Source organism: Trachemys scripta, chromosome 3 (assembly GCF_013100865.1).
Source record: "Trachemys scripta elegans isolate TJP31775 chromosome 3, CAS_Tse_1.0, whole genome shotgun sequence".
NCBI lineage: Eukaryota > Metazoa > Chordata > Testudines > Emydidae > Trachemys > Trachemys scripta.
Genome location: NC_048300.1, coordinates 8,891,544 through 8,916,993, shown reverse-complemented (window position 1 = coordinate 8,916,993; position 25,450 = coordinate 8,891,544). Strand labels below are relative to the sequence as shown.

Here is a 25,450-nt window from a genome sequence, read left to right as displayed (position 1 = left end):
GGCCAGTTCTACACATATCCAGGGTTGTTTCAATGCTGGTCACAGAGCAGGTTCCTCTTTAAAGGTCAATGTATCAGTTGGGTGGCTGGTGTGAGAATTCTTTCTGCAACCACAGCTTATGAGTTCCATAACGTTCATTGTTTAGCATGTTCTACGGATGCGCGTTCGTTAGCATGTTCTCCCTTGAATTGCATTGGGCACAAAGTGTTTGATTTAGTTTCATAACAGTAAGTCTTGAGGAGAACATTAAAACTGTACGATGGCACAATAAGTAATTTATTTTCAAGCATGTGTATGCAGCTTTATATTGAAAGAGTATAATAAAAAACATTCCTGCGTGATAACTAATGGTTCTGAAATCTTCTCCAAAATCATGATCCTACTTAACATCTTCATTACTTGGTGCAAAAAAAGTGCATCTTTATTATAGCAGTCGGATTAGATCCTGTGCACAGTGAGCACCTTTAAATCAACACCCTAACTGTAAAGAAATCGCTGTGTAATCAGACATCAAACAAGCAATATCGCCTCGGGTGGCTTTTCCCACAGCACTCAGTGTGGCCCTAGCTCCACTCCCACTGAAGCTAAAGAACCAGAATTAGGTCAGTGTGGAGTGATGTTGAATGACCCACCCCTAATCTTTTCAATGAAAGAACATGGCACGATATAATAGTCCTTTCCCTGACTAACTCAATACAGTGCTAGAGGGAACGTGCAGTGAAATCTTTGCCAAAGATCACTCGATCTCCATGGTCACCTCTCCTAATGGCCAGTAAAATCTCAATTTGGAAGAATAACCCTCCATACCACCAGGGCTGCATCATAAAACCTGTTATGCTCCGCAAAGCAGCAGTCACCTGAGTGGCCATTATTAATTGTTTTCACTCGCGTCAGATTGTTCTAGGCTGGAATGGATAGTTTTATGCAGACTTTCTTTTGTACTACTCATCAAATAGCACTATCATAATAATATCTCCTTTGTGAAGCGCCTCAAAGCAAGCCATTTCAAAGGCAGGAAGAAGGCAATACCTGAAGCGGTCTAATTACAGAGCTTGAGATATGCATGGCAGAGTATTAAAATAAATGGTATAGATGAATTACCAGAGGAGAGAGCTGGGCTGATAAACCATATTTAGTACACTAATCTTGAATGTTTGTTTTGCATTCTTTGAGCCTTTTAAGATGACAGGTTGTGATCAACTGCTTCCCTTAGAGGTTGGCAGCTTTCCTGCACTAGCATTTAATTTCTGTTTGATGTTCGCAACTTTGTGTCAATGTACAAACTACTGTTAAGATATATAGCAGCGATTAAAATAATTCATCCATCTGGTTATAATTAAAGACTGAGTTAAATGTAATGACATCTTTATCTAGCAAAGCCAGCTCTCATCTTTTAAAATGAACCATGCACCTTGAACAATTTTTTTCCCCTGCAATGAACTCTTGCAGTATGGCTTTTCAATTAGAGTGAATTAAAACTCATGTCATAAAAAGGATCTGAATTAATGACATCTACAGTAGAAATAAGACAGGAGTTGTACATGTCTAACTTTTTCCCACATTCAAGAGTCCGCGATGGGTCACTACGGACAGTATGGGAAACCTGTGAATTCAAACCTAGTGGTTTATAAAGGAACAGCCAGGACAATCGGGCAGTATTTTCCACATGAAGTGGGACTGCTGAAGCTGCGTGTGAGTCAAGATCCCCTCTGATCCTGCTGAAGTCAATGGCAAACCTCCAATCTGCTTCAAATGAGCGAGAACGGGCTCTCAATAAAGAGGAAGAATACAAAAAACAGTCCAACATTTCTCACCCTGCAGATTCTCCCATGCATTCGTCTTCTTGGGCAAGAAATAATTGGGAGCATCAGGAAGGGGAAACCACTTGAAACTGCAGATGGAGGTAAAAGATGTCTCATCTGGGCTATCAGGCTAGGGTGGCCCAGTCAGGCCAGGAGAGCTGCTATCCTGCCTCCTGACTCCTTTTATGGGCAGCAGGCCAGGAAAATGGGTTGACTGTGTGATGCATTTCCCCTTATGGTGGAAGCGGCACAGAGCGCTTGATCCTGCACCATTCATGTTGATGCGAGTTTTCCTATTTACCTGACTGGGCACAGCCTGGAGGTCAGACAGAAGAAGCGTGTTCTTATATTGCATGCCGGGAGTTTGAGGATTTGAGGACTACGTTTCCGTACTCGGCCATCATGAAGAGAGCTTGTCTGATCCCATCATATATTTTGTTTGAATGGAGAGCTGTAATAAAGTAATGAATGAAACTTGCTGTGGCTCGGGGTAGCAAAGGAATTCAAGAAAAATCTTTGTTATCGGGATGCTACTTGGACAGGTGTGCCTGGTAAGAGCCTCTTCCTAATCCCCACCCCCATACCTTATTCCAGGTGTAAAGCAGTGTAAGAACATAAAGAACATAAGAACGGCCCTACTGGGTCAGACCAAAAGTCCATCCAGCCCAGTATCCTGTCTTCTGACAGTGGCCAATGCCAGGTGCCCCAGAAGGAGTGAACCTAACAGGATGCTTCTACAAATTTCTGGGGTCTCTGAAGCTCTTTTTCCCTGTTTCAGAAACGTAAAGATCAACTTTCTCTCTGTCATTTGTCTGAATCCACGCATTGCATATCAGCCTGTTGTTGACTGAGTCTGACTCTGAAATCTAATTTTTCAATCCGCAAAATAATTGATTAAAGCGCATATCAAAGTTATATTTGGGGGAGGAATTGTGATCCTTTTACATCATAGCAAACTGTAGTAGTTTAGTTCTATCATTAATTTGCTTAAATATGTATTGTCATTTAACAGCATGTGTGACTACAATAAATAGTCTTATTTTTGTTCTACATCAGAATGAAAGCAAACTGAAATCTTAAAATTTTTTTGCCTTGTAGTTTTCCAGCCAGCCGTAATTATAAGTATCCTCCATAAAAGTAAGTTATCCACAAGGGGCTAGATTGGCATGAACAAAATTGTTCCATGCAAGTCAGAGGTGCTATACCAGCTTACAACATAACAATCTATTGTTAGCAGGTAGAACGTTTTTTTTAGTAAGATTAGAACTTTATAGGACTTCTGCTCTGTGTATACCCAAAGCTTACCTTCAAGTTACAGTTGTGATTGCTTATAAAGGCCCTTAGCTCTTTTTTGGAGGTAGGAGGAAGGGTTGCTGACTCATGATTTTTGAGCTTGTGGAAGTGGCAATACTGAGATGTGATCATGTCATGGACTGACTGTCAGCTCACAGGTTGATGAATGCCCTTCAGTCCCTTTTTTTTTTTTTTTTTTACCTGAATAACGACTGAATGAAAACAGACTGATCACATGTGAGCCCAGATCCTCAAAGGTATTTAGGCACCTAACTCCCATTGAAATCAGTGGGAGGTGGGCACCTAAATATGCCTTTGTAATTAGGGATAGACGAGCTGATTATAAAATAAGAATTGACCCAACCCAAATATTTTTTTTTTTAAACTCACTTCACTCTGCCCAGTTTTCTCCAAGACAAGGAGGAGAAGGGAGGAATTGTGTTAGAGAGAATATTCACACAAATGGTTGATGGGGGACTTGAAGAACTAGTGGTTTTCACTAGTAATATACCATACTTATTGCTAAAATATAGCTCCTTTACGTCCTGGCTTTGCCTCAAATACATTCATGTTTAGAATGAAGGGGACCCTAGTTCCTCTCATTACAATTAATAGGTTTAATATATGTAGGGAGAGCGGCCTTGTTACAGGCCAGATTGTGACCTGCCTAAAACACCCTTCAGGAGAGCAATGGGATGCATGGTGTATCATGAGTAGCAGCACATGCGGGACAGTCACTACTCCCTCCCACACATGATTTGTGGGTTCAGCCTGGGCTCCCCACCCCTCTTGCAACATGCTGGCTGGTGCAACAGAAGAAACAACCTGCCCGGTTACTTCCCCCCTCCTCCCCGGAAATGGAGCAAGAAGGGATCTGGGAATAAGACTGTGACACTGAGGCCTGGTCTATACTACCCGCCTGAATCGGCGGGTAGAAATCGACCTCTCGGGGATCGATTTATCGCGTCCCGTCGGGACGCGACAATCGATCCCCGAATCGGCGCTCTAACTCCACCAGCGGAGGTGGTAGTAAGCGCCGCCGACAAAAAGCGGCAGAAGTCGATTTTGCCGCCGTCCTCACAACGGGGTAAGTCGGCTGTAATACGTCGAATTCAGCTACGCTATTCACGTAGCTGAATTTGCGTATCTTAAATCGACTCCCCGCTGTAGTGTAGATGTACCCTGAGTAACAATCTGGTTCCTGGCCTGGTCCTGGGGCAGCACCACCGGGCACCGCTCCTCGCTCAGGGCCTGTGGCCATGAGTTAATCTGAAACCATTCACATTCTAACCTTACCTGGGGGGGATTCCCACCTTTGTACCTGGAACCACGTCTACAGAGCTGAACACAATGAGCTCACGATCTGTCTAGGGCCTCTACTGTCAGGTACATATTAAATTACATAGTAATAAAATGTTGGGGTTGCAAAGCCAACCACTCCAAAGTTAGGAACTACCAGAATTTAAGGTTGCCCATGCAAGCTGAAGTCAGCCCCCTGGTGCATATGCATTGTGATAAAGTCTTGTAATTACGGGGTCACATACTTTTGCCAAACCCACGTGATCAAAAATCCTGAGTCAGGCCCCAAATATCATGACTTAAAAAAATAAAAATAAAATAAAATCTTGTGACTTTTTTTTAAAGCTATTCTAAATCTGGGGCACCCCTTTGCCTTCTGTTTGAAACTTTTGCATTCACACTGGTCACCTTTCCAAGCTTTTCTCTGTAACCAGGAGGGCTATGAACTTATTTTAAAAAAATACAAGCTGAGATTCTTACATAACCACTCATCTCTGGGAACTGGGACTTTAAATAAAGCACCAAATATTGCCAAACACATGATAGAATCACAAGCGTTGGCAACACTGCATACTATTTTTTATTTCTAAAGGCCCCATGTGTCATTCAGTGTGCAGGACCCAATCCTACAAAGATAAAATCACATACCTCTATTTCTTTCTGTTGGGTCCAGAAGTATCAGAACTCGGAGAGGCTGCCTTTTCCAATTGGCTAAAACCAGGAAGTATGGGGGGGGGGGGGGGGAAATCTCATGAGAAACCCCGGTCTCAAGAGATTTTCAGCGAAATACCCAGACCAACTTTAGATGTCCTTTGCATGAGCAGTACAAATGTTTGACTGCTCATCCAAACTGCACATCTGATTCTATTGCTGAATGAAACCTTTACTAAAAGATAGGCAAAGCAATGTCACAAAAGCATGACAGTCACAAGATAGAAGCAAAGTGCAATAACCTTTCTATATGGCATGTTCCATATTTGCTTATAAATTACATACAGATACACTAGTTCCTTTTCCATACTAACAGTGATATCATAGTGTTCGCTGCCTTGCAGGGATGGCCTGAGAACCTCCTTTAGGACATCTCTTAATGGAACAAAACTGAACTGAGCTGTCCAAAGGGCTGTGGGAAAAGCTGACAACAGAAACGGGAGGGAGGCAAAAGAATGAACCTGTTAACTGGCCAGTGTGAAGAGAGCTGCAATATTACAATCAATCTCCATTCGTGCTTCCACCAGTCTATCGTAGAGCCAGGATCTGATACTCTTATAGTAACACCTTACTCCATGAGCCCCATGAGCTGTTGACTTCAATGGGACTTCTGCTTGGAGTAAAATACTATTGAATGTGAGCAAGGATATCAAGGTTTTCTACAGTGCCCATTTTGCTTCTACCTCTCTGTCACAGGGTAATCTGTAGCCCTCAGCACCATAGTCGCTAAGCACTCCTTACTCAGAACGGCTCACGAAACCACCCAGGATCAATTTCAGTGAGAAAGGGATACCGTTGGAAAATCACCCCCCACACACACACACACACACACACACATGCTCATTGTTTTACCCAAGTCTGGTTTGAAGCGCTGATACGTTTCAAAAGCTGAATGGATTTTTAACTTGCATTCTGGAACATTTGCATATTCGGATCACTGATTTTCATTGCACAGCATTGATAAGGTCAGAAGGGACCATTAGATCGTCTTGTCTGACCTCCTACATATCACAAGCCATTACATTTCACCCAGGTCCCCTATCCTAAAGCCAAGCATCTAGTCCTCAGCAGGCTCCACTGCAGTGTGTCACAGGCAGGGAACAGGAGAGACCATGGATGCCTGAGGGCCCGGCAATAACAGGAATTCAAGGAGGTGAGATAGCCCAGATGACCCCAGCGGGCAATCCATGCCCCATGCTGCAGCGGAACGTGGAAAACTCCCAATGTCCCTGCCAATTTGGCCGGGGGGAGTGTGGGGGGGGGGATTCCTTTCCAACCCCAAATCTGGCAATCAGTTTGACCCCAAGCACATGTGCAAAATACACCAGCCAGGCATTTTAAGCTCTTAGAGGCAGGGATCATGCCTCCTTGTGTACAGCACCAGGCCCAATAGGACTCCAACACGAAGGGCCTCTGGGCACTGCCATCAGATAAAGAGAGATCTTTTAAATGTTGTCTTTGTAATTGCCACTATTGCTAAGTGAGATATGCACTAGTCGCAGGTCTATCTGTGAACAGCAGCAGTCATTTGAGAGACAACCGATAAGCACAGATAACAGTCTATTCACTTCCATAATCTGACTCCCATCTACTCGGCAGCACGATAAACCTAAATTCCGCAGCAGGGCCCCAACCCAGCCTTGCACCGGCACTCGATGGCGCTGCAGCCATTTGAGTCTCCGGAGCTTATCCGAGCTACAGATGTTTTTAAGTAAACCAAATATTCAAATGAAACATTTGATCCTCAGATTTTTAATCCGACAAAACCCCCCCATGTGTGATTTTTTTTTCTGGTTTGCTTCCAGCTGCTGGAATTGACCGTTTGCAGCAGAACACCTCACCATATCTAACGGCTGTATCCTTGCCTACTCTTGGCTGCTGGAAGTCACAGTAAGGTTCCTTGGTTCCTACTCTGTCTGGAGATGGGGATGTATTTGGATCCGATTTATCCTCTCTCCTTCCAGAAGAACCCAAAATACTCCTCTCCCACTCACTTGGGGCAGCTGTTTCTTTCTTTACCGGAACCCAGGCATGGTTTTGACGTGGTCAACTCTAGAGAGAGCAGCGCTTTTGGGAAATAGATTCTTTGAGAAGCTGAGCAAAAGGTACCCAGCATTGGTATGGGGCAGATCGTGCCCAGCTGAGCTAGCTCCCACAAGGATCAGAGAGGAAAAGATGCTCTCCACAGAATCAAGAGTCAGTTCCAGTGGCCCACATCTAGTTCGCCATGAACATGTGTCACAAAACCCATCACCACAGCACCAACGGGCACCCTTCTTGGCAGGCTCTGGAATGAGCTGGCCTCTGGAAGTGGTCTCTCTGGATCTGGGTTTAGACTCCCTGGCAGGGTAGCATGGGGAAGCTTGCCGTGCAGCCGCTGCCCATATTAAACCTGTCCGACAATAGAGGCGCTCACCTAACCCTGATCGCAGAGAGAGGACCACAGTCTCCAGTGCTGTCGGTTTGGGTCCGTGGCAGAGCTTGGCATGGGCCTATCTGCCATGCTCCAGATGGCAGTCCCGCTTCCGACTCCTCCAGAATCTCCCGCTGAGGTTCTCGTACTTCTCCCCACATTTCTTCCTTCATGCACTCCCTGTTTTTGTCCCCACAAAAGACCAGAGTCCGCCTTGTCCGCCTCCTGCTAGCACTGGCCAAAATGCCACACTTCAGACCAGGAAAAGGAAGTTTGATGGGGGTAAAAGAGGGGTCTCTCCATAAGTATGGGATCTATTTCCTTGCACTTCTATGTTCGTATCTCCAAGAAGAATTCCTCTGCGTAGCGTCCACCAGCACCGTAGAGTCTTTCTTGGCTGGAGTTCTCAGCTCAGTCTCCTCCTCCAGATTCCTTTGTTTGACCCTATAAAGTGCACTCCCGTCCCTGTTTTCTCATACTCTGTCCCCCATAATTAGTTGATCCCATGTTTCCTTTGGCCCTTCCTCCCTGTCAGGGGCAGTGCCTCTTGTTCGGTTTATTGGCAAGAGCCTCCTTCTCATGGGCTTTCTGCTCAGCGTCTACCTCTAGAGTGAACCTTTAACCTCACTCCTCTTCTTGCTTTGATTTTGTTGTTGTCCTGCCCTATTCAGTGGACTTCCTTCCCCTCCCCCCCATGCCCTCTGTTTTCGTGGGCAAAATAGACTAGCTTCATGGCCCCTTCTTTCCTGCAGGGGGCAGGCTTTTCACTGTTTGCTGGCTCTCCCTAGGAGTCCAGGATACATGTAGGCTGTATTCGCTGCCACGAAATTCATACCCAACGTTTTTTTAAGGAATTATAAAAATAAAGGGTGACATCCTGGCTCCTTTGAAGTCAATGGGAGTTTCATCATGGACGTCAAAAGGGCCAGGATTTCACCCCAGCTCTGAGAGTACCAGTCTTTCTCCTTCATACATAGGAGGGTTTTTCAATTTGATCCCTTTAGAAAATAATTTACGGATTCCCGATCATGACACTTCTGAGACTTTTTCCAGTCAGAAGACATTGGCATTGATAAGCCCACTAACCAAAATGAAAGAAAAATGCCATGTGCTCCCAATCCCATAGGGAGTACTGTAAATTTGCAACCACTTAACTCCACCCAAGGTAGAAACCAAATTACATGCAAAGACAGATGCACGTAAGAGGATGAGTATGCTGGAAATTGTACCGACTTCAGATTGCTCAAGGAATTAGCTAAGTATGGCAGGTTGTCCAGAAGTTGTCACAAGATTTTCCCAGAATAAATTTAATATTCAAATAACGTTAAAAACCAGATTCCTTCAAGACGGACAGCTTGAACAATTTATGAGGAACTCTCTTTTTTACGGGGGATTAGTTGGTTAAAAATAGATCTGACAAATAAATGCCTCTAAGTGTTCCCAGATCCCCTGCAGTAGAAATGTTTTCTGTATTTCATGTGGGGAGAAAATATGTCCCAATGAAAGGTAATGATATTTGGCCTCTCTACTACTTAAGAACACTAACTATGTTTTAAAAAATTATTTGCAGGTCACCTTTAAACAATCCAGAAACTTTACAGCTATGTGCTGGAGCCCTAAGGAAACATTGGGCACATTGTACATTTTAAACATGCCTTTATTTGTTTTCTTTCACAGATTCCCCCAAAGTCCAGACTCAAAGGCTGTCACTCCCTGTGATGCCAGGATACGAACGATGCTGGCGATTTGTGCCACGGGGCCCGGCTGGAAGCAATCTATCAGGGTTAGGTGAGTGCCGTGTTTAACAGTACTACTCAGTTAATAGCCTCATTTCAGAGCTGCAGTCCAGAATGAGGCGCTCTCTCTTTTTGAAACAGAAAGACCACCTCGGTTGTGTACCCTCTTACCAGCAGCATGCTGCCTGAATCATGCCATAAAGAAAGACAAGAACTTCTTAAAGGAGGGGCCCTGCAATGCTTCCACTGTGGAATCTTCTCAGAGCAGCGAGAAGGGGGGAACAAATCACAGGCAGCCATGCTGTCAGTAGAATAGGCAAGACTAACCAAGCAATTGCTTACTTACACAGCTGGCTCTCCCACAGAAAAGGAGAGGGCAGCCAAAGGCAGAGAAATGAAGCCCCCCATAAGGAAGAAGGGGGGTGGGAAGATGCAATGGTTGGCAGGGGGAAATGCAGCTTAGAGAGAGAGAAGCTTGTGATTGTACTCAAGGAGGGAGCTGGCCTCGGGAGTTTGGGGAGTGTTAGCCAGATGATTCTTTGGTGCCCACAAAATGAAAAAAAAAAAAAAAGTCAGGGGGCAAATGAGTTTGGTCTTTGCAGACCCAGAAGCCTGCAGTCTTGGGTAAGGAGAACCATGCATAACCTGGGACTGTTTGGAAAAATCCACATAACAAACTATCAACCCTGGCACTGTGTTTTCAAACCCGTCTTCACAATGAAAAGAGCCAGAAATATAGGGCAGAGATAAGCCTTGATGTTTAAAGGAACCAGCTGCAGCAGATTGTTAAAGTCAGGCCAGGGGCTCGCAGTGTGACACTGAGCAAATAGTTTAATCTTTGTGTCTCAGTTCCCCGTCTGTAAAATGGGCATAACAACACTTCCTTTCTCCAACCTGCTGTCTATCTTGTCCATTCAGAGTGTAAGAGCTTCAGGGCCGGGACTGTCTTTCACTATGTTTTTATACAGTACCTAGCATAATGGGGCTCTGAACTCAGGGGAGTTTCTGCAGTCCCACTGTTACTGCAGGTGATAGACTCCGACGAGAAATTTTGGATCCAAACTTCCCCAAAGGAAAAGGCTCTAGGATTTTGACTGTCTCCATTTCTAGTACCATGCACTTCGACCCAAGTCCTGTCCTTATTAGAACTGAGTGTGTGAAGAATGGATTTGCGGGTTTTGCTGGCACTTCTGGGAGAGAACAAAAATTGTTTCAGGTCAACCCCAAAACCAACATTTTTCAAAATTTTAAGTGAATTGAAAAGTCTTAAAAAACCTGTTTCAGGTCAAATAAAACATGTTTCAAATTTGAGCTCCCTCCTTCCCCGCATACACACTTTTTATTTATTTATTTTTTTAAAGATAATTTACAAACAAAAAGTCACTTTGAATTGAAAATGACGACATTTTTGGAAGTGTTTGACCCAAGCAATTTGCCAAAATCAACACAAATTCACAAAATGTTTCCATCAACCCAAATCTGCATTTTTCACCCCAAAAAAAATTTTTTTTGGTTGAAAATTTCACCCAGCTCTTGTTCTTGCTCCTAGGAGAGAGGACAGAGCAATACTATTTAAACATTACTATTACCAAGAACCTCCCTGGTATTACTGGAGAGGATGACTCAGACCAGGTGGCAGTACCACACAGTTGTTGCACCTATGAATAATCGTATGCCACCTGACCAGGATATGTCACAGACAATGGCCCATCTTTTCGCTGGTGGGTGATCATCCCTTGGCTGGAAGGTCATGGAAGATCACCCCACTTGTGATCCTCTCTAGTGCACTAAATAGGAATCCTGATTTCCATGACCCTCGTTCTCTGCTTGTGCACTCACACAGCCCAGGGAAAGATTAGGCTTCTAGACAAAATTTTCAAAACCACACCTATACAATTGAGGGGCCTAAAAAAGTTCTGTTTTCAAACTGTTTGCAAACTTCTGTTATTCACTTAGGAGCCTGGGTTTCATTGAAAGTCAATGAAATTTCAGCAAACTTTTCTCTGGGATGAAAAAAATTGACTTTTTTTCTTTAGACAAAAGTTGAATCACTTGACTCCAGCAGCTGGGGCTTCAGGGAAAAACCAAATACTGTAAATCTTGTGATGAAACCACAAGAGCTGGCAGTGCTGTGTTTTACACATATAAATGTAGCAGGTATATGGGATTTCTGTGTTCTGCAATATAGGGAAGTGAGACGGCATTTGAATTTTGAGCTGTTTAGAAAATGTGAAACTTTTCTCCTAATTCCACTTGATCTTTGTTGCAGTAGGTATCTGTAGAAACAAAGTCTTATCCTTTGCAGTCAGATAGATTATGAGCTTGATCCTTTGAAGCTAGGCGGATTTCTGCTAGGTTAGCTCCAAACAGAAGCCGGAGCAGGCCCAGTGTTTCCATTGCCGTGACATTAATATTTAACTCTGCAGCTATTGTGTCCTGCTTCCTTTTCCTTCTCATTTAACACGCTCCTGTATTTTGTTTGCTCCTGAGCAGATGGCACATCAGATTCAAATCAAATCAGTAAACTATCCACACCAGCAACTGGCCAAAAGCAAGCTGGCAGGAAGGTAGCTAGTTGGAGCCCCAGGGTGAAATCCTGGTTCCTATGAAGTCAATGATAAAACTCCCATTGACTTCAGTGGTACCAAGATTTCTCCCCTCATCCAAAACTCAGAGGTTAGGCAGATCTGTGGAGATGTAATCACAGCTGAATCTCTGGGCCTCCCAATTCTCCCCACATGAGCAGATCCCCATGCAGGATCAGAGCAGGGAAAGAGTGAATCTGTCTAGACATGATATGGGGTTAAATGCACAAAGCAAATAAACTGAAAATATAGTGAAAGTGGTTTTTGCCTCAAATCTCAGTTACAGTCATCTTGGGTGAGAAGAGAAGTCAGCAGACATTCAGAATTTGTTCCCATGGTAACATAGGCCCTTTCAGTAAGCCCTAGCAAGGTGCATGGATACATATCACGGCAGGGGTAATCAGATGGGACTATTACACATAGCGTTAGAAGTTCTTTTTCTCAGTCTGAGCACTGTTCAGTCTTTGAGGAAATGCTGCATTGCTGTTAGTTTTCCGCTGTGATTTTTTTAAGGGGGGGAAGCAGCAAGCGAGTTTGCTCTGTGCCTTACTCACTAACTAGACTCAATTCTGGGGACAGAATTATTCTCTACGAACTGGGTGCTAGTGTTGGCCTGGAATTCCTGTGTGCTGTTTGTGACCACCTCTGTTATAGGACAGTGCAATAGCGTATCTCATTTATTTACACTGATGTTGTGCCTAGACTCTGCTTCGCTGATTTCCCCCCAATGGGAAGCCAACCTGCAAAGCTCCAAATATCTGCTACCACTTTGCAGAGGGATGACAGTATTAAAACTCATCAGGGTAAGACCCAGCCTGTCCTCCAGGTAGAGGGGATCAGCTCACATATAAAGCATTTTCAAGTATAGCTACAGGAAAAACAGTGCCATTAAATGTATAAGAACGAAAGACTCAATTGTGCCAGTATAAGACAGTCACATGCCGGGGGAACTCTGGGAGGAATTTGGCGAGGCAGGGTCCCTCCCAGAGCTCCCCGGAGTGCAGAGGAGCACGTTCACTGTTACACCTCTACAAAAGGCACAGCGTGCTCTTCCAAGTGTGACCCCAGGTCACTGTGCAAGTTGGAGGAGGGGCTGTGGCCCAGCCATTTCAGGGCAGAGACATTCAGTGGGAGCAGAATCTGTTTACTTGTGTGCCGGGACGACCACTGTGACAGGCCCTTGCCAATGCCGAGTGCTCAAAACTCATGAACCAGGCCCCAGAAATTATGAGAGGGGCTTAAAAATCATGAGATTTTTAACAGTAACAGATAGTGGGAGTTTCTTCTTTCTGAACCTCTAAGGAGCACTTGGATCATGATTTCAAGCTTTTTTCTGCAACCACGAGGGCTGCAAAAGTACACACATTTATTTAGCTAAAACTTGAGATTCTCATATAATCACTTGACTCCAGGAGCTGTGGCTTTGAGAAAAAAAATCACCAAATATCATGAGAGTTAGCAATACAGGGAGCCAGGAGTCTCCTTTCAGGCTCACCTCCCCTGCTCACCCACATAAAGACCAGTAACTAAATTTTGCTTTAAAGGACACTGTAGTTTAGCCCAATAATGTAGGGTTCTCTCTATAGATTTTATGTAACCTGAGAGTTAGACCTGTTTCCAGAGCTGCTTTCTCTTTTTAAATTAAAAGAAGACACTTTTATTTGAATTTACACATTGCGGTGTTGCAGTTTTATCACAAATCTCCTGATATTTGATGGGGTTTTTTTGTTTTGTTTTGTTTTGGCCTCCTTAAAGTCACAGCTCCTGGGGTTATGGTGAAATCTCAGCTTTTGTAAAAAGGTGTTTTTAGCCTTCATGATTGCTGAGAAAAGCTGGAAGATGTGAACCCTAAGGACTTAAAAAACAGATGACAAATAAAAAGAACCCCTAATTAATTATTTTTTAAAACAATAACATGATTGTGTAGCCAATCTGAAGTTAATTTGGGTGGCCTGATGGTTGGTTGTTGAATGTTTGGCATAGAATGGCAATGCTGTCATTGCTCCGCAGCATGACAACCAGAAAGTGAACGTGACCAATCCACTTTCATTGTCCAATGTACATTAGAAAGTTTCGCCAATTTGACTGTCCCAATATAAATTAACGCGGCAACCACCACCCCAGTGTAGATTCAGTTAAACCCAGCGAAAGCAAGTCCCCCCATTGTGCCATCAGGAGGGATTAATAATTTGCTTCTCAATTGGCAGATGTTAAACAGGGTCAGTTTTCCCCCCCCCCTTCTGGCACTCAAGAGGCAAATCTGATCTAAGCTGCGCTGGTTGATTTGTGCCCCTGGCCATCATGATTCCTGCAAACTACTGTTCAGGGCTGGATTCTATCCTTGCAGTCTAACAAAAACATGATGCACAGTGGGTCCTGCAATAATAGTGTCTACCACTCACTGACTTCAACAGGCATTGGCTCAGGCCTATAGTGCCTATAGGTGGTCATTGCCTCCTATGAAGAGCAAAGCATTTTCCACGCTCAGTAGCACTTTGATGTGAATGAAGGGCTTCAGCACCATTCATGAGCTGCTCAGCACCTCCTGAGACTGGGCCCCTGAATTTTAAGGTTTTCTTTTCAAGGGTTCTGAGAGACTGTTTCCTACTGGAGCTGTGCGATGTCTCTTCCCAGCCACAAAATACTTCCTAATTTTAAAAGACTTTTAATACCTCATTTTAAACACCCGTTGGTGATATTCCTGGCTTTGCTTTACCCAGGGTCACTCCTGTAATGCTGTTCTCTGTCTCTCCCTTCAGAGGGGTCTGAGACGCCTCAAACATTGAATTTGCATAATGAGTTTACAACTTACATAAAGAGGTGATCAAGTAGGACATGCGAATACCTAGCTCTTATATAGCATTTCTCATCAGCAGATCTCAAAGCACTTCACAATCTTTCTTTAAAATATATTTATCCTCACAGCACCCCTGTGAGGTAGGGCAGTGCTATTTTCCCTGTTGTACAGATGGGGAAACGGAGGCACAGTGACACTAAGGGACTTAAGCCAAGGAAGTCTGTGGGGAAGCAGGGAACTGTACCCAGGTTTCCCAAGTGCTAAGCTACTTCCCAAACCACTGGACCATTCTCCCAATTATCTTACACCTTCCACCCACAAAATTATCAGCCATGTAGATGTGACCGAGCTGGCAGAGGGCATAAGGAGTGCAGGGAGTTTTATAGGGATTCCCTGAGTCTGATATGTACATAACAGTTAGCCAAAGGGTGGCATGAAAGGTCTCTACCACAGGCTCATAGCCTGGTGGTCATCATAATCATTGCAAAATGTATGTAAGGATAATATTTAATAAATTGTGTATCTACAATGAAAACTACATTCTTAAGGTTTGTAAGTTAAGACAAGTCACCAGAAGATAATAAATAGGTTCTGGTCAGGCAGGGGGAGCAGACATCTCCTTGGCTGGTCATTGTGTCTTACAATGCAAATCTGTTTGCATACAGAACCACCTGCTAATCAAGACTGAGAAGGTGACAAGACAGCATATTATCTCTAGGAAGACACAGCAAGGGGTGTTCTATTCATGGTTGAGGTCAAAGAATTAGTCTGGTGTATCAGGAGAATGCATGGAGACACACAGGATCCTTCAGTGAGGAGAAAAGTGGAGTGTGTGGCTTATTTCATGACAAAAAGGGATCACAGCCTATCTGGTTGAAAAATGTTGGTGAGTAATACTATAAAGACCCGATGGTAACTAGTTGAGTACATCTAGTTTCTAGAATGAATGTCACAATTGTATTTCCCATGTAACCATTTGGTTCCCATATTTCTATTTGTGGTCGTTTAAATCTCTGCTCTTTGTTAAATAAACGTTTGCTCCTTTTCACTAAAAATATATCCAATTGCTGTGTTTTAAAGCAAATGGTGATCTAAGGGGAAGCTGGAGGTTGCAACTACTGCTGCTTTTGTGAATTCCAGCAGCATCCAGTGGTCCAAGGCCTGGACACTCCAGGGGGACACTCAGAAGGCTAGGAGCATCCCTGTCGCTAACCTATAGAGAGAGCGGCCCTGAGAGGCCTAGTGGGGAAGGCTTGTGTTGCTCATTGCTGGTAGAGTTGAGGAGCTGACCCCACAGGTGTAGAGAAGGCTTCCTCACACTGAGGACAGGTGGGAACGAGTTGCCTAGCAACTCTAGGGACCCCCAGGAAGCATCACAGTAGGGCCCAACTAGCTGAAGCCTAAAGGGGAGTTGAAGGACATAAGTGAGGAAAAATCAGTGTGGGGAGGTGTGGGCTCCATTTCTTTAGTGTCAATAGTATTCTCTAGTAGAACTGAGTCTCACTGCACTGAGAGGGAGGCAGGGCTGGATCTGAAATAAGGCACAGTTGAGTGATCAGATCAGTCGAAACCATTCCCAGAGCTGATCAAAGGCCATGGGAACGTCTTAAGGGGCCAAATCCTGCTCTTCTTATCTGCACAGCGAGTCCTGTATAGGTCATTGGGAGTAGGATCTGGCCCAGTGCGAGCAAATCCCTTGCCCTTGTGCCAGAATACATATTAAAGCAGACCTTAAAAGTGAGTCTCCTCAGTGAGCCTCTCCATTAACAATGGTACACCTCATTTTGTGTCATGAAGAGGCAAGTACCACTGCCCTTACTTTACAGATGGAAAAACAGAGACTTGCCCACCATCACACAGCAGGTCAGCAACAGAATTCCAGGCTTCTTGGCTCCCAGTCAACGACACTAACTGCAAAGATATTCAGTTGAGTTGCTGTTTTAGCATTGCCCCACGCCCCAAGGAGATAGACCCTGGCACAGGACACTTTCAGAAACACCCAGGCACCCTGGAACATATCCCTGCCAACATGCATACCCCACACAGGCAGAAAGGAGGAGAGCCATAAAAGGGAGCTCTAGGTGCTGGATATACACCAGATGATAACCTGGTTATCAAAAGGTGTATCACAATGCAGGAGTACCAGAGACTCACCCACACATCAGTTAAATAAACAAGGAGAAGTAATTAGTAGGCCAAGTGACAGTAGAGATGATGCAATCATGAAAATCTAATGCACTCAATGGCTAGCACAAAGGTGAAAACCTCAGCTAGATATGAAGTCAGACGCTATAAGTAAGTTTCAGCAAGAGAGCTATTCAGCACAGAGGGGGTTCAAATCTCAAGTCAGTTTGTTTCCCATTTCTTTCATCTCCATCCGCCCTGGGAGGCTTACTCTTCCAGGAATCTGTCAACATCTCCTGTCAAGGAAAAAACAGACCCACCGCTTCCAAATTTAAGACAGTCTAGCAGAGAATGCCAGAGGGGGGGGAAAAAAAATCAACTCTCAACCTGGGAAGCGTCTGTTTGACTCCAAAAAAGGCAATCCCATGCTTGAGAAGAGACTAGGTAATTATAGAGATGAGTCTGAAAGGGAATTTCTTTGCCCTCTCGGGCTACTTTAAAGACTAAAGGCCAAATACAGAGGAGACATACAAGTTAGACCTTTACACTATCTCAGGGGCCAGATCCTCAGCTCTGTCACTTTCAGTGGGGCTATGCCAATTTACATCAGCGGAGGATCTAATCCAGTCTCCCTTAAAAGTAACTTCTACCCAACTCTACGGATGTCTTGGACTCTACATTGGGATAACTTCAATACTAAATGAACTAAAATTTATTTGCAAATGTAACACCATTAATGTGGGCTTGAATAGGGCCTGGGAGTGGCTGGCTCATTACAAAAGCAGCTTTGCCTCTCCTGGAATTGACACCTCCTCATCTATCATTGGGAGTGGACCACATCCACCCTGACTGAATTGGCCCTGTCAACACTGGTTCTCCACTTGTGAGGTAACTCCCTTCCCTTCATGTGTCGTCATATAATGCCTGCATCTGTAACTTTCACTCCATGCATCTGAAGAAGTGGGTTTTTTACCCATGAAAGCTTATGCCCAATTAAATCTGTTAGTCTTTAAGGTGCCACCGGACTCCTTGTTGTTTTTGGTGGATACAGACTAATACGGCTACCCCCTGATACTTAAATACCAAGAGGCTGAAGATGGTGTAAGTTCAGATAGGGTGATAATTATTTGAAGTACACTTTCTTCTGATTCGTATCTTGTGTTAAGATGTGGCTACACTTGAAGTCTCTAGAGTTCAGAGATGCTGGAGAGGAAAATGAAGTCCATAGGGATCGGTTCGCTCCAAACTAAATTGCTATTCATCATGGCTCAGATAATCCTGCATTGGACCCCAAGGATGGGACGAGGTCATGCCTACGATTCCATGAACGGCTAGAACCTAGGGAAGCTCTAATGCCTTCGTTAAAGCAACAAACGAAAGTAGTTTATCTTAACAAATAAAGACAGGGCAAAAGGGTAAGAAGATCTCCCCTAGTTAAATATTTACCCTTGAAGTCCTGATTGAAAGGGTAATACTAATGAAAGTTCTACCTTAGACAACAGAGATGGTTGACAAAAGGAGAAATAATTAGAAGAGAACATTTGAAATTTTGAAGTAATTTTCATTCCAAAAGTGGTACGATTTTTAGTGTAAACATTTTTTTAAAAATTTTGAATAGAAACATTTCAAATACTTAAGACCCCAATTTTGAAAATGTAATTTGTTTTTTCCCCCCAATTTCTTCACCCCTCTTTTTTTTAAACCTTTCCTTTTTGTCACTGAATGCAATGGAATTAAGAATGGATGGTGTTTTTTACCTTTTCATTTTTCTTCTTTTTCCCCCCCCCTACACTTTTGGCATGCTGTAACTTTTCAAAGATTCCTTTCCTATTGGAACTTTTGAATTTCATTGTTTCACTGCATTCCTGTCAAAAAGGGTGGTGGGAAAAAGGGCAAAGTGGGAGAATTTTTTTTTTTAAATCAAATACCAACAATTCAAAAGATCAGAATTTCTGCTTTCAATTTAAAAAAAAAAAGTTTTTTGCTGAAAAACTTTCCATTTTCGTAAAATGACCAGTTTTCATCCAAAAGTTTTGAACAAAAAAACCATCGACTAGCTGTAAGAGACAGGTTGACCGCATTTAAACCACTGCTCTAAAGGCCTAGTTGATACCATGGTTAGACCTCTAGCAGATGCCACCAGTCTGTATCAGAGTTCCTACTGCTGTTGCTACAACTAGTGGAGCTGAATTGCTGCTAGCAAAACTGGGATGCAGATAAGGCCCTGGAGAACCCAGTAAACTTTCCAAAGAACCAATTTGCATGCCAGTTAAACATCCCAAATGTTACATACGCCTAAAAAAAGTGAATAGTTAAATTAAGCTCTTACTCTTTGATAACACTCATGGCTGAGGAAATATCACCTAAACTGAAGAACTAAGAATTTGAAGAAGAAAGCATTGGCTTCTTATGTTTTACTTCTGCATTGTCACACAGATCATGTTTATTCTGCTTCAGTTTCCTGTCAACGCTGTTTCTTATTGAGCAATAAATGCTCTTAGATTGTAGAGATGTGTTGCTAGAAGGTGTATTGGGGATCAGTTTCTGTAAATCTTCTGAGTGGTATGAACATTTGGATTTAAACAGAGTTCCACACGTTATATGCATTTGATCATTTAACATTGGAGTCCAAAACATTTCTGGCCACAGATGTGGCGTTAGTATCTGATGTTTCCACTTAGCCTAGCCAAAATGTTGAGATTCAGTCTTATTTTAATTAAACATATCCCAAGTTATTTTTGTCTCTCTCTTGGGTCTCACTTTTGCGGAAGCAAGTTACTCTTGTAATGGGCTGTAAATGTTTTTTCCTTCCATTTCCTCTCATTTATTCTGCTCCGTGGCATTATCTGATAAAAAAAACCCACTGTGGACGCCCTCAGTCCCCTGTGGAAAACAAACCACATCAGTAAGAGAGACCACCACATGCTCAATGACCCAACAGTGTTGCTTGGGTCATTTTGCTGGTGGTTCATGGAACTAAGCTCTTTAGGGGCTTGTCCAGATGAACATGTAGTGCGTGACAAGTTGGGTGTAAATCTAGCGTGCCGTACACTCACCGGCCACGTGGACTCTGCTATCGCACACTAAAAGTTCTCTCGTGTGCTTTGATCTGCCCTGCTTTGGAATGGGAGTAGATGAATGGTGACCGTGCTTCCACAGCAGTGAAACCTCACCTGATAGCACCCAACCAATCCCAGGTTCAGAGTGTGAGCTAAGAAACATTCCTTTGGGTTATATTTGAAGGCTGGGATTTTCAGAGGCTATTAAAGAAGTTAGGTGTCCAACTCCTGTTGAATTTCAATGAGATTTGGGTGCCTAAATCCTTTAGGCTCCCGTGATAATCCTGGCTGTAATTTTATTTTTATGGTTAGGCAATTTGATTGAGGAAATGTCTCTGGCTCCAGCAGCACACATAACAGTGCCTAGCACCATGGGACCCCAATCCTGATTGGAACTATGTGCACTGTTGCAATAAACAAACGGTGGGAAACCTTCATTATTTTCTTTTCTCTTTTTTAATTTTATAATCTATGGCCAGACTCTCAACTGGCGTTAATCAGCCTCACGCTGCAACAGCATATCCAGTGTGCTCATGTACCCCTTCCCGCTCCTCAGGAAGTCACTATGCAGAGCAACCCCTTCCCCTCAGACTTGTCAACAGCCGCAGACTTGCCACTTGCCCCTTTTGAGATTCCAGCCCTGACGGAAGGTGATGGGAATTGAACGCTGGTTCTCAGGAGCACCTGGCTTTGTTATCTCTAAGGACAGGGGGAGGCTTCAGGCAGTATCACTCCATGCCATGTCCTGACACTTGACTCACAAAGTGGTACTGGTGTTGGCACGCCTCCAGGCTGCAGATAGCGCCTGTCAGCGGGGAGGTGAAGAGGAATGGGAATAGAACAGAGACGGGGATGCGGCCACTTCTTTTAGGCGAGTGCAGTATCGGAGATCGCCTGGCGGTCCTTTCTTCTTCTTGCTCCCTTTGCCCATCAAGATTTCTTCCGCAGGCATCACAATGGTGTCAGAAGTAGGCTAGGGCTGAGGAGCTGGGGTCTCTCTCATGATGGAAGACAGAGAGCATAATTTAACGTAAACTCCAATGGGTTGTAAATGACCAATCCCTCCTCCCTCCCGCACACCCTCTCACCCTCATTCTAAAAGCAGCTTTCCTTGTGGAAGTTCAGAGTAAACAAAACTGGGCAGCTTTCACTCTGACTGCTTAGTTACAATAAGGAGGCCAAGCAATGGCAACAAACCGTTGTTCCCATATATTTCCAGCTCTCCTTCTGCCAATGTGTCACTCATTCCCCACTCAGGAACGCAGCGTCCCTGCTGGTATCATGCCAGTATCCAGCTGTAAGTAGGGAGAGAGAGAGTCCTCGAATAAGATCTGAGTTACATTAGCACTTGCCCCTCTCAGCCACGCACACAGTCTCTGATGTGTCCCGATCCTTTATACGTTAAAGGACTGAATTACTGGGATCCATTCTGTACTTGGATCCCCTCACATGACAGAACGACACACAGCTGCTAGGCTGACCAGATCTTCCGTTTTGTTACCAAAAAAGCCACCAACTTACCAGCTCCATCCCTTTTGGAAGGGACCTTTTGGTGGCTATGACAATAGCCACCTGTTTCTAAGTAAAGAGTAGGGAGCAGGCACTGAGTTAGGTACCCAAAGGTCTGGAAAAGTGGGGCAGAGACATGGTTGATTCCAAAGATCCGTGAAAGCAGGGAAGCTACATGTTTTCATGTGCTTTTGATCTCTTTTTTTTAGAAGGGGATTACTATTTTTAGTAGGCACCGTTTTACTCTCGGTTTGTGATCCAAAAGGAAGAGTTCCATCCAAGGGTCCACAGTCCTAGAATTTATAATAAATTAAGATTGATCACCTGGTTTGTTTTGAGTACATAAGCGCCACAGGCTATAAACGAATGAGGACAGCAAGACATCTCTCTCAAAACCAGGTACCAGATGATCTTTTCTCCATTGCTGATACTGCCTGTGTTGTGTGCATTAGACAGAGTTAGGAATGCCATGGGAAGGGCAGAAAGATACTGGCTTCAGTGAGAAACCAGATAACAGTGGGGGGAAAGCAGCTGCTTTAGAGAAACTTTACTGCCTCTAACGTACCAGAACTGTAGAGGCATTTAGGGGGTTGCTCTTTTATCAGTGCAGCTGCATGTAACAATTCAACCTCCAAGTGGTCTCTGCTTTTGTTACTCTGGATTTGAAAAAAAAAAAAAAAAAGTCCTAAAAAAACCAAACCCCAAGTGGTGCATTGTACTGGGATTATATGCTTGAAAAGAACAGAACAAATTGTATTTAGAGTGATCAGAATTTCTCTTATCATGCCAAACCGAAAGAACAGCATTTAGGAATCAGAGCAAAGTTTACAACTATCAGTCTTAGTGCAAGGTGCGAGTACAGTGACAGAGGCTTAGCTATCAGATGCCATGACAGGAACACATTTATCCAAAAGACAACTAATTTTGTTATCCCGAGCTCACAAAATAGCAGCTGCTGGTGTAATGCATTTACAACTTTCAAACACACATCCCAAGCATCTTTATCATCTTAGCATCCTGAGAGAAAATATTTCCCGATTTTTTTTTTTTTTAATCTGGATGCCTTTCAAAGACTACAGCATTTGCAAACCCAGTATAATTTATGGTCTCTCAGTGCATTGGAAATTACACTTCTAAATTAGGTACTTATCTGACCCCTATAACTAGTACTCAGTATGTCACAGTCTTTAATGCATTTATCCTCAACATCTATCTGAGGTAGGGCAAGCTATTATACCCATTGTACAGATGGGGAAGTGATGCACAGGGAAGCTAAGTGACTTGTCCGAGGTCACACTAGAAGTCCATGGAAGAGCAAATAATTCTGAAGAAGACTGGTCCACTGGCTAAGGCAGTAGCGTAGGGGTTGAGAGACCTGGATTCAAGTTTGTGCTTCACTATAGACTTCCCGCATGCTGCTGAGCAAGTTACTTACTTCCTCGTTTCCCCACCTGTCAAACGAGGGAAAATAGCACTTCCCTTTTTCACAGGGGTGTTGAGGATAAATACACTGAAAGACTGTGGGGTGCTCAGACAGTCATGGGGGCCATATAACTACCTTAGACAGAATTGAACCTGGATTTTCTGAGTCCTGGCCTAATCACTTCTTTAGTGATAGCCCCCAGCGCGCACACACACACACACACACACACACACTCCCAATGAAATATATTTTTCCACAAAGCATTTTTCCATCCATGTACTCCCAATCCATTAGAGCACTATAACCCTTCTCAGGTCTTATTGGCCAAGACTATATACACTCCAAACTTCTTTCCAGCCCAAGGAAATGGCAGAAGTCCATTGTTGCAGACACATAGAAACTGCTCTGGAAGCAAATGTCTAAGGCTATAGTATACTGACAAAGAGTGCACTGGAAGGAAAATGGAGTAGACGACTTAATAGACCTTTTCCTTACCTAATGTAGGTTATTCTGTTACATACAGTAGAAAATAAAGCAAGGTTATTCTGCAGCACACAAAACATTTTTTGCCTCTTTAAATGTATTTTGAATCATTTTTGGAGACGTGCAACTTCTCAAATCTGTAGTCTCCCTAGGTTCATCATGGCACCCAAAAGTTAATTCCTGTCTAACAAAGCAAGATGGCTTTAATCCCAGGCTAAAGTAATGATGGCAAAGAACAATTTTCTTCCAGCATCTCATGCACTGAATGATCAAGGAGTTCCTTAACATTTTTATTCTATGTTACTGCTGTGCGTGACCCATTATGTTGCTACTTGAAGACCAACGGATTGTGTGTAGGAAGTCCATATTTCCAGTCTGTAAGTTTGTAGAAACACTGTTAGGGCCTGATCCAAAAACTATTTAAATTAATGGGCTTTTTAACAAGCCCCTGGTGATTATGAGTAAATCAAATATGTGCTAGCACTGTACAATGTACATTATTATTTCTTATTGGTTGGGTGCCAACAATATGCTCAATGCCATACAAAACACAGTGGAGACGCAGTATATAGGTGGCACTTACAGTCTAAGATCATGATTCTACAAACACATACATTCATGCTTGGTTAACATCACTTATAAAGACTAAAGGGTAAAACTTTCAAAAGCCCCTAAGGCCTAGATCCTCAAATGTATTTAGGTGCCTAGTTCCCGTGGGAGATAGGCTCCTAAATACCTTTGAGGATGTGCCTCAGTGATTTAGGAGCCGTTTGTGCACAAATTACTCTCCGGAAGTCATCTCTTGAACTGTTTACACACAAATTTGCCCTTGTTTGGTTAATCCAGTTTAATCCAACTGGTGCAAACTTCCATCTGGACACTCATTTCTATTTAAGAGTGGCTTATTTTGAATTTGCTAAAACCTGTTCCTAACGGACTTAAACTAAACTGAAATGAGCCTGACTTAATCTGTACTAAGCCTATCCATGCAGCCTTTGGCTCATTTTTGCAGCCTTTTTTGCTCATAACAGGGGACTTTAATGCCAAGATTGGGAGTAATAATACAGATGGGAGATCATCCTGGAAAAAGGAATAGGATTAAGAAACGAGTAGGGCAATAGATATCACAGACTTGAACCAATCAACAGCTCGTTTATGACAAATGCAGTGTTTCAGCACAGGCAAGAAAGAAACATGGATTTCTAATGATGCTAATATAAGAAATAGGATCAACTTCACCTTAGTAAGACAACAGTGGAAATCAAACGTACTAGACTGCGGGATCTACAGACGCCTAAATATAGACTCAGACCACTGGGGAGTGATTGCTATAATCAGGATCAGACTTAATATTTTAAAATTTGCACACACACAGAAAAAAATTAGATGATAGATGAATAGAGAGAGAGTTTATATTGTCAAAGCTCTGAAAAATGCAGACCCTATAGTAACCCTTCAGACCACCACCGGTGGCCGCTTTTCCCCTCTCTTAGACCTACAACAGTAGAACAACTTTAGGCAGAGGTGAAAGACTTCATTCATGCTATGACCGAAAACTTAAAAGATAGAAAGAATATTTTCATCAGCCATTGAAAAGTCAAGTTGACCCAGTTCTCCTTGAGGCTATCAGCTGTGAAGCAAGCATGAAGAACATGTACTGGAAGCAGAAATTGAATATGCAAAAAGCAACAAGGCCCCTGGTCCAGATGGTATATACCTCCTGAAGTGTTAAAACCTGGCAGAAAAAAGCATGGTCATGCTCCTTTGTAAACTATTTAACCTCATTTGGATGCAGGGTGAAGTCCCCAAAGACTGGCCATGCTCAATCACTGTACCACTCTTTAAGAAAAGTGACCCAACAGATTGCAACAACTACAGAAGATGCCGTCTTATAAGCATTCCTAGCAAGGCCTTCTGTACAGTGTTTCTCAGCCGAATGAAAAGGAGAGCAGAGGAAATCCTGTGAATCATAAGCTGGCTTCAGACCTGGATATTCCACCATGGATCAGATATTTGTTTTTTTGTCAAATCTTGGAGACACAGAGATCAATGAATCCTGGTTTAACACATTTGTTGATTTTAAGAAAGCACTTAACTCCGTTAACAGAGAGGGTCTGGGGAAAGCACTCAAGCGGTACGGCTTTGGCAGCAAGTTGATTCAGAATCTGCAGTCTGGTGAGGATTCCTGGTCTTCACCCAGGTGGCCCTGGTGTGGG

The 25,450-nt window shown here is 43.4% G+C and overlaps 1 long non-coding RNA gene across 2 annotated transcripts; it reads left to right on the top strand.

Moving 5' to 3' along the window:
- The first annotated feature begins 1,483 nt into the window (after positions 1-1,483).
- LOC117875582 lies at positions 1,484-15,644 on the top strand. Of its 2 annotated transcripts, none has more exons than XR_004645290.1 (3): positions 1,484-1,903; positions 9,196-9,306; positions 15,302-15,644. It is a non-coding gene; the product is annotated as an uncharacterized LOC117875582 (long non-coding RNA). The 2 variants fall into 2 exon arrangements; XR_004645291.1 differs by having other exon boundaries at positions 1,484-2,353.
- Positions 15,645-25,450: the final 9,806 nt, after the last annotated feature.